A 9885-nucleotide genomic window follows, 5' to 3' on the forward strand; every position below is an offset into this window, starting at 1 on the left:
AAGTTATAGTCCTCAGAATAAAGCGATGCAAAAATAATTATTTTTTCTATAAAATAGTTTTTATCGTATAAAAGCGCCAAAACATAAAAAAATGATATAAATGAGGTGTCGCTGTAATCGTACTGACCCGAAGAATAAAACTGCTTCACCCATTTTACCAAACGCGGAACGGTATAAACGCCTCCCCCAAACGAAATTCATGAATAGCTGGTTTTTGGTAATTCTGCCTCACAAAAATCGGAATAAAAAGCAATCAAAAAATGTCACGTGCCCGAAAATGTTACCAATAAAAACGTCAACTCGTCCTGCAAAAAACAAGACCTCACATGACTCTGTGGACTCAAATATGGAAAAATTATCGCTCTCAAAATGTGGTAACGCAAAAAATATTTTTTGCATTAAAAAGCGTCTTTCAGTGTGTGACGGCTGCCAATCATAAAAATCCGCTAAAAAAAACCGCTATAAAAGTAAATCAAACCCCCCTTCATCACCCCCTTAGTTAGGGAAAAATAAAAAAATTTAAAAAATGTATTTATTTCCATTTTCCCATTAGGGTTAGGGCTAGGGTTAGAGTTAGGGTTGGGGCTAGGGTTAAGGCTACAGTTAGGGTTGAGGCTAAAGTTAGGGTTAGGGTTTGGATTACATTTACGGTTGGGAATAGGGTTGGGATTAGGGTTAGGGGTGTGTCTGGGTTAGAGGTGTGGTTAGGGTTACCGTTGGGATTAGGGTTAGGGGTGTGTTTGGATTAGGGTTTCAGTTATAATTGGGGGTTTCCACTGTTTAGGCACATCAGGGGCTCTCCAAACCCGACATGGTGTCCGATCTCAATTCCAGCCAATTCTGCGTTGAAAAAGTAAAACAGTGCTCATTCCCTTCCGAGCTCTCCCGTGCACCCAAACAGGGGTTTACCCCAACATATGGGGTATCAGCGTACTCAGGACAAATTGGACAACGACTTTTGGGGTCCAATTTCTCCTGTTACCCTTGGGAAAATACAAAACTGGGGGCTAAAAAATAATTTTTGTGGGAAAATTTTTTTGTTTTATTTTTACGGCTCTGCATTATAAACTTCTGTGAAGCTCTTGGTGGGTCAAAGTGCTCACCACACATCTAGATACGTTCCTTAGGGGGTCTACTTTCCAAAATGGTGTCACTTGTGGGGGATTTCAATGTTTAGGCACATCAGTGGCTCCCAAATGCAACATGGCGTCTCATCTCAATTCCTGTGAATTTTGCATTGAAAAGTCAAACGGCGCTCCTTCCCTTCCGAGCTCTCCCATGCGCCCAAACAGTGGTTTACCCCCACATATGGGGTATCAGCGTACTCAGGACAAATTGTACAACAACTTTTGGGGTTCAATTTCTTCTCTTACCCTTGGGAAAATTTAAAATTGGGGGCGAAAAATAATTTTTGTGAAAAAATGATTTTTTATTTTTACGGTTCTGCATTAAAAACTTCTGTGAAGCACTTGGTGGGTCAAAGTGCTCAGCACACCTCTAGATAGGTTCCTTAGGGGGTCTCCTTTCCAAAATAGTGTCACTTGTGGGGGGTTTCAATGTTTAGGCACATCAGTGGCTCTCCAAACGCAACATGGCGTCCCATCTCAATTCCAGTCAATTTTGCATTGAAAAGTCAAACGGCGCTCCTTCGCTTCTGAGCTCTGTCATGCGCCCTAACAGTGGTTTACCTCCACATATGGGGTATCGGCGTACTCAGGACAAATTGTACAACAACATTTGGGGTCCATTTTCTTCTGTTACCCTTGTTAAAATAAAACAAATTGGAGCTGAAATAAATTTTTTGTGAAAAAAAGTTAAATGTTAATTTTTATTTAAACATTTCAAAAATTCCTGTGAAATACCTGAAGCGTTAATAAACTTCTTGAATGTGGTTTTGAGCACCTTGAGGGGTGCAGTTTTTAGAATGGTGTCACACTTGGGTATTTTCTATCATATAGACCCCTCAAAATGACTTCAAATGAGATGTGGTCCCAAAATTAAAATGGTGTTGGAAAAATGAGAAATTGCTGGTCAACATTTAACCCTTATAACTCCCTAACAAAAAAAATTTTGGTTCCAAAATTGTGCTGATGTAACGTAGACATGTGGGAAATGTTACTTATTAAGTATTTTGTGTGACATATCTCTGTGATTTAATTGCATAAAAATTCAAAGTTGGAAAATTGCAAAATTTTCAAAATTTTTGCCAAATTTCCCTTTTTTTCACAAATAAACACATGTAATATCAAAGAAATTTTACCACTATCATGTAGTACAATATGTCAAGAGAAAACATTGTCAGAATCACCAGGATCCGTTGAAGCGTTCCAGAGTTATAACCTCATAAAGGGACAGTGGTCAGAATTCTAAAAATTGGCCCGGTCCATAACGTGCAAATTACCCTTGGGGGTAAAGGGGTTAAATAAAAAATTTTCTGGGTGTCTGTGTTTTCTTACAATGTGACTATATGGTTAGTAATGGGGGCGTCTTATTGACGCCTCTCCATTACTAACCTCTGGGCTTGATGTCACTTGACAATACAAAGGTGACAGCAACCTGGCAATTATCACCCCACTTGCCACCACTACAGGGCAAGTGGGAAGAGCGAGGCTAAGTGCCATAATTGGCACATCTTAGTGATGCGCCTTTTCTGGGAAGGCTGAAAGCTGATGTTTTTAGCCTGGGGGGCAGTGTCCATGGCCCTTCCTAGGCTATTAATAAAGATTATTATTATTAATATCAGCCCGCAGCTGTCTGCATAGCCTTTGTTGGTTATTAATTATAGGGGAACCCTACGTAATTTTAATAGCCTGGGAAGCTCCATAGGTATTACCCCCTTCCCAGGCTATAAACATCTGCCCCCAACTGTAGGCATTCACTCTGCTGGTTATGGAAATTTGGGCCGGAGCCCACGCCATTTTTTAAGAAAAATAATATTTTATTAAATACATGTCCAGTAATTTGCGCACACACTGTACTAATTGTATTTGTCACAGACATCTGTATATCTACCTATTCCATTTGTATTAACTGTATGTAATCCATCTCTTCTATCCTGTCGGCTCCTGCTGTGATTTTAAAGAACACAGCAGATGAATTACCAGCTTTTCTTCTATCTATCTATCTATCTAATATATACTGTACATATACAGCTCTGGCAAAAATTAAGAGACCACTGCACAGTTTTATAAAAATCAGCTTCTCTACATGTCTGACAGCCATTCCATTCCAGTGTCAGTTGAATTCTAACCAGAGGACACCTCATTCGACTTAATGTGCTTCTTATTAGGTGATCACCTGAACCAAATCTTATTTAATGAATTAAAGTAAAAAAAACACTGCTGTGGTGTTCACAATCCTCTTGCAATATGACAAGCTAGATGGCAAAACAAGGCTAGTAATATCCCAAAAGTAATAGGAATTAAAAAATAACTTTTAACCATGCCAAAGGAGTTGAAAAGAAAAGACCTGAGTCAGGAAAAGAAAGTCTCAATTCTGGCTTTACTAGCAGAGGGACATAGTGAGCGTCATGTTGCCTCCATCCTTAAAATTTACATTACATTACAACAAGGTCAAGCAGCAGACATTGGGGACAACAAAGCTACAGACCGGCAGAGGACGAAAACGACTCTCCACTGACCGGGATGACTGTCATCTTATTTGAATGTCACTCAGCAACCGTAAGATGACATCAAGGGACCTACAAAAGGAATGGCAAATGGCTGCTGGGGTGAAGTGCACGGCAAGAACAGTTTGTAACAGGCTCCTAGAGGCAGGACTCAAGTCATGTAAAGCTATAAAAAAGCCTTTCATCAATGAGAAGCAGGATGAAGTTTGCCAAAGACCATAAGGATTGGACCATAGAGGACTGGAGTAAGGTAATCTTCTCCGATGAGTCTAATTTTCAGCTTTGCCCAACACCTGGTCGTCTAATGGTTAGACGGAGACGTGACGCCACACCATATTCTTAAATATAACTGCTTTATTATGGGGAGAGATTTAAACAATCTCATCTTTTACATGGCTTAAGATTATGGTCGCAGCTCAAAAACCAGGCAATATTTTGCCAACCAACTGGGTTTAGGGAGATTATCTGCCTTCTGGTCTCCTGCTGCAGGTTTCTTCACCACCAAAGTCTCCACCCATTCCACAGCTGCGACTTGAACATACAACATAAAAACAGGGAGAGAGGGCGGGAACAGGTCCGGGTGACTGGAGAGACAGGATGATCTCCCGGTCACATGGCCATCATCATCGGAGGGCGGGGACAGCCACTGGAGGCGGGATCAAGCCTCCACCAGCGTCACTGCATGGGAGACCCATTACAGCCCAAAAAAGGGGGCCCAGCAGTCAGGGGACAGCGGCCAGCTATGCCGCAGTGTCCTTCTGACTGCTGTGACCCAAACTCTTGACTCCCATGAAGTGACGCCACACCATTTTCTTAAACATAACTGCTTTATTATGGGGAGAGATTTAAACAAGACTCTCATCTTTTACATGGCTTAAGTTTATGGTCGCAGCTCAAAAACCAGGCAATATTTTGCCAACCAACTCAGTGTAGGAGATTATCTGCCTTCCAGTCTCCCTGTGCAGGTTTCTTCACCATCAAAATTTCCACCAATTCCGCCATGGAGTAGCGCAGCAAACCAGCTATGACCCCCCCATAGAATGGAGCGCTTGAGCTACACCATCTCTAAGGCCAGACAGAAAAATATCCAAACCAGCATCATTAAACCCGCGTTATCTCCTTCGAGTCAATGATGTCTAACCACTATACCATTTTTAAATCTAATAAAACGAGATATTCGTTGGTTCAACGTACACCTCGATCTTTCCGTGGCGTTTACTTCCATGGCCCCGCGCCATACCAGCCAAGGAACCACTTCCGACCAGACTATTCACATTTCAGAAAAGAAACTCGGAAACTTGTCCATATCGGTTCTCATGACATTCAGTAGCTCAGCAAGAGGAGATGAAGCCAAATCGTTTCCACCAGCGTGTATGACCACCACTGTCGGGGACAACACCACTTGCGCAATGCGGACCACTTCTAGGAGAACCTATGACCAAGTACGACCCCTTTTACCACGCCAATTTATGTCCAGATCCAAGAAGCCCAGTGAATGTCCTCCTGGATGCGAATCAGCTCGCCGAGCTGCCCAATATACATACGAGTGTCCCAAAATCCACACACTGGCACTAGCTCCATCTGAAAAGATAAAATCATTACCTACAAATCCTTGATTTTGAACACTCCCCAATGGCTCTTTGAACTAACACTCACAGTGCATAGCACCGCCCCCCCTTTTGGGGGGGGTTTATATTAACCATAACAAAGGCCTTACAATAGCAATTCTGACCTAATATGCCTGGCGAAACAACATGATCTCCATCTGCCAATTTGCTTAATCTCCAAATCAAATAAACCCTTCCGTGGCAGCCCCAATTCTAAAGGAATGAGTGCCAAACTCCGCAGTAGGTAAACCCAAGGACATCAAAATGCGCCTCATCACTGCCAAGAATTGCCCGGGCACCAAAGGAGAACCATTCTCGTGAATAAAAAATTGATCCCCGCTACTCCTGATATTTTTATAATTGTTAATTAGTACCAATGGGCATATTTCACCCGGGATGGCAAATATAGGAAACCATGTACCCCTCTCTTTCGGATCAGTCTTAGATCTGCGTACTCTGATCCTCAATTCGTCGTCACAAAGTAATACGTCGTCCTGACGCAGGCCGCCTGTTTTGTTATGGGCAGGTGGGAGTATCTCACTGACACGCATGGCACCAAAAAAGGCCATGCCGAACGCTGCCAATAATAAAGTGGCCTCGTAAACTGAATTTGGTCCGCTCCATTAAGTGAGCTAATAGCTGAAAAGAAATGGGGCGCCTGTTTTTGACTCGTATGTTGCCGCGTCGCCACCCCTTCAGGGCTTGCTCGATCAAAAAATGCTTTGTGGAGTCTACCCAACCCCTCAATTTAAAATAAAATGCCAACCTCGATATGTGGTTTCATGCCACTGCCCCCGACACCCTGTTGGCATACATCTCCATTAAATATGCCATGGTGACATGTAACCTCGATGAATCGGAAGAACCTACTGGGTTGTTTGCCACCTAAGCACACCACTCACCCTACACCTTACCATAAGCTCTTCAGGGGCGGATGGTGTCTGGAGATAACTCTGTCCCCAGAGCTTTTTTTTACATGAAGAGGGAGTTACCAGTGTGAAACAAGTAAGCAACACAGAATAGCAGAAATTAAATTTGTTTTCTTGCAAACAAATTTTTTGCACCTCTTTTGCCCTGCTGTGTTATAACAATATTACAGCGCTGAGCACTGTCTGCCTGTGAAATGGGAGCTGAAGTTGAGAATAACCTCCTGATATATCAGGTATCAGGAGAGCAGAGAGCGGCCATTACGCATCACACTGGTACCTACCCCTTCATGTAAAATAAGCTCTGGAGGCAGAGTTATCTTCAGGCACCATCCGACCCAGAGCCTGGAAGAGATCATTTATATAAAGTGATAAAAGATGATTTCTCTACAACAAGGCATCTGATATGAGACACACAGGTAGGATTGCTTTCAGCAGTTTATAGCCTATATGCCAATATTAATAGTTTGTATAGGTCAAATTCGGTGTTAGTGGCAGGCAGACCAGGCAGCTGTCTAGGGTCCCCGCTCCTACAGGGGTCCCCAGCCAGTGGCCACTGTGGGGCCCTTAAGAGGGGCTCGGCGTCGCACCCCCACCCTATCATAGATGCCAATACAGTTGAAAGCAGTGATGGAAGAGAGAGCGTCAGATCATATTTCCTCTCTCATCACTCCCTCTCTGCTTCAGACTCAGCGGGCGCATGATGATATCACATCATTGTGCTTCACTCTGTGCCAGCAGTGGAGCTGATGAGACCGAAGCAGAGCCTGGAGCAGCGCAGGATATGAGGAGAGGTGAGTATTGTATATATGTATATAGATGTACCGTGTGTGTGTATGTGTATGTCGGGGGCTGCATTATAATGTGTGTGGAGGGGCTGCGCTATACTGTGTGTGTCTCCACTATACTGTGTGTGTCTGCATTATAGTGTGTGAGTGTGTGTAGGGAGGCTGCATTATACTGTGTGTGTGTGGCTGCATTATACTCTGAGGTGACTGTATTATATTCTGAGGGGAGTTGCAGTATACTCTGAGGGGGCTGGATTATACCCTGAGGGGGCTGCATTATGCTCTGAGGGGGCTGCATTATGCTGTGGGTGGGGGGGCTGCAGTATACTCTGAGGGGGGGCTGCAGTATATTCTGAGGGGGCTGCAGTATACTAATGGGGAGTGCATTATGCTGTATGAGAGTTGCATTATACTGTATTGAGGACTATTTGTCTCCGTCATTCTTCGTCAGCTGGTGTAAAAAAGCTTGGCAACAAGCGTCGAACGACTTCAATATTATCAATCACACTCTTTTAACCCCTTAGTGACAGAGCCAATTTGGTACTTAATGACCAGGCCAATTTTTGCAATTCTGACCACTGTCACTTTATGAGGTTATAACTCTGGAACGCTTCAACGGATCCCGCTGATTCTGAGATTGTTTTTTCGTGACATATTGTAATTCATGTTAGTGGTAACATTTCTTCGATATTACTTGCGATTATTTATGAAAAAAATGGAAATATGGCGAAAATTTTTAAAATTTTGCAATTTTCAAACTTTGTATTTTTATGCCCTTAAATCAGAGAGATATGTCACGAAAAATAGTTAATAAATAACATTTCCCACATGTCTACTTTACATCAGCACAATTTTGGAAACAAAATTTTTTTTTGTTAGGGAGTTATAAGGGTTAAATGTTGACCAGCAATTTCTCATTTTTACAACACCATTTTTTTTTTAGGGACCACATCACATTTGAAGTCATTTTGAGGGGTCTATATGATAGAAAATAATGAAGTGTGACACCATTCTAAAAACTACACCCCTCAAGGTTCTCAAAACCACATTCAAGAAGTTTATTAACCCTTTACGTGCTTCACAGGAACTGAAACAATGTGGAAGGAAAAAATGAACATTTAACTTTTTTTTGCAAACATCTTAATTCAGAACCATTTTTTTTATTTTCACAAGTGTAAAAACAGAAATGTAACCATAAATTTTGTTATGCAATTTCTCCTGAATACGTGGGGGTAAACCACTTTTTGGGCGCACCGCAGAACTTAGAAGTGAAGGAGCGCCGTTTGACTTTTTCAATGCAGAATTGGCTGGAATTGAGATCGGACGCCATGTCACGTTTAGAGAGCCCCTGATGTGCCTAAACAGTGGAAACCCCCACAAGTGACACCATTTTGGAAACTAGACCCCTTAAGGAACTTATCTAGATGTGTGGTGAGCACTTTGAACCCCCAAGTGCTTCACAGAAGTTTATAACGTAGAGCCGTGAAAATAAAAAATCGCTTTTGTTTACACAAAAATGATCTTTTCGCCCACAAATTCTTATTTTCACAAGGGTAACAGGAGAAATTAGACCACAAAAGTTGTTGTGCAATTTCTCCTGAGTACGCTGATACCCAATATGTGGGGGTAAACCACTGTTTGGGCGCACCGCAGAGCTTGGAAGAGAAGGAGTGCCGTTTTACTTTTTCAATGTAGAATTGGCTGGAATTGAGATTGGACGCCATGTCGCGTTTGGAGAGCCCCTGATGTGCCTAAACAGTGGAAACCCCCCACAAGTGACACCATTTTGGAAACTAGACCCCTTAAGGAACTTATCTAGATGTGTGGCGAGCACTTTGAACCCCCATGTGCTTCACAGAAGTTTATAACGTAGAGCCGTGAAAAAAAAAATTGCATTTTTTCTACAAAAATGATCTTTTTGCCCACAAATTTTTATTTTCACAAGGGTAACAGGAGAAATTAGACCACTAAAGTTGTTGTGCAATTTCTCCTGAGTACGTCGATACCCAATATGTGGGGGTAAACCACTGTTTGGGCGCACCGCAGAGCTTGGAAGAGAAAGAGTGCCAATTTACTTTTTCAATGTAGAATTGGCTGGAATTGAGATCGGACGCCATGTCGCGTTTGGAGAGCCCCTGATGTGCCTAAACAGTAGAAATCCCCCACAAGTGACCCCATTTTGGAAACTAGACCCCCCATGGAACTTATCTAGATGTGTGGTGAGAACCTTGAATGCCCAAGTGCTTCACAGAAGTTTATAGTGCAGAGCCGTGAAAATAATTTTTTTTTTTCCACAAAAAAGATTTTTTAGCCCCCAAGTTTTTATTTTCACAAGGGTAACAAAAGAAATTGGACCCCAAAAGTTGTTGTCCAATTTGTCCTGAGTATGCTGGTACCCCATATGTGGGGGTAAACCACTGTTTGGGCGCACGGCAGAGCTCGGAAGGAAGGAGTGCCGTTTTGGAATGCAGACTTTGATAGAATGGTCTGCGGGTATTATGTTGCGTTTGCAGAGCCCCTGATGTACCTAACCAGTAGAAACCCTCCACAAGTGACCCCATTTTGGAAACTAGACCCCCCAAGGAACTTATCTAGATGTGTGGTGAGAACTTTGAATGCCCAAGTGCTTCACAGAAGTTTAGAATGCAGAGTCGTGAAAATAAAAAATATTTTTTTTTTCCACAAAAAAGATATTTTAGCCCCCAAGTTTTTATTTTCACAAGGGTAACAGGAGAAATTGGACTGCAATAGTTGTTGTCCAATTTATCCCGAGTACGCTGATGCGCCATATGTGGGGGTAAACCACTGTTTGGGCGCACGGCAGAGCTCGGAAGGGAAGGAGTGCCTTTTTGGAATGCAGACTTTGATAGAATGGTCTGTGGACATTATGTTGCGATTGCAGAGCCCCTGATGTACCTAAACTGTAGTAACCCCCC

The sequence above is a fragment of the Ranitomeya imitator genome, chromosome 1, assembly GCF_032444005.1.
Source record: "Ranitomeya imitator isolate aRanImi1 chromosome 1, aRanImi1.pri, whole genome shotgun sequence".
Taxonomy (NCBI): Eukaryota; Metazoa; Chordata; class Amphibia; order Anura; family Dendrobatidae; genus Ranitomeya; species Ranitomeya imitator.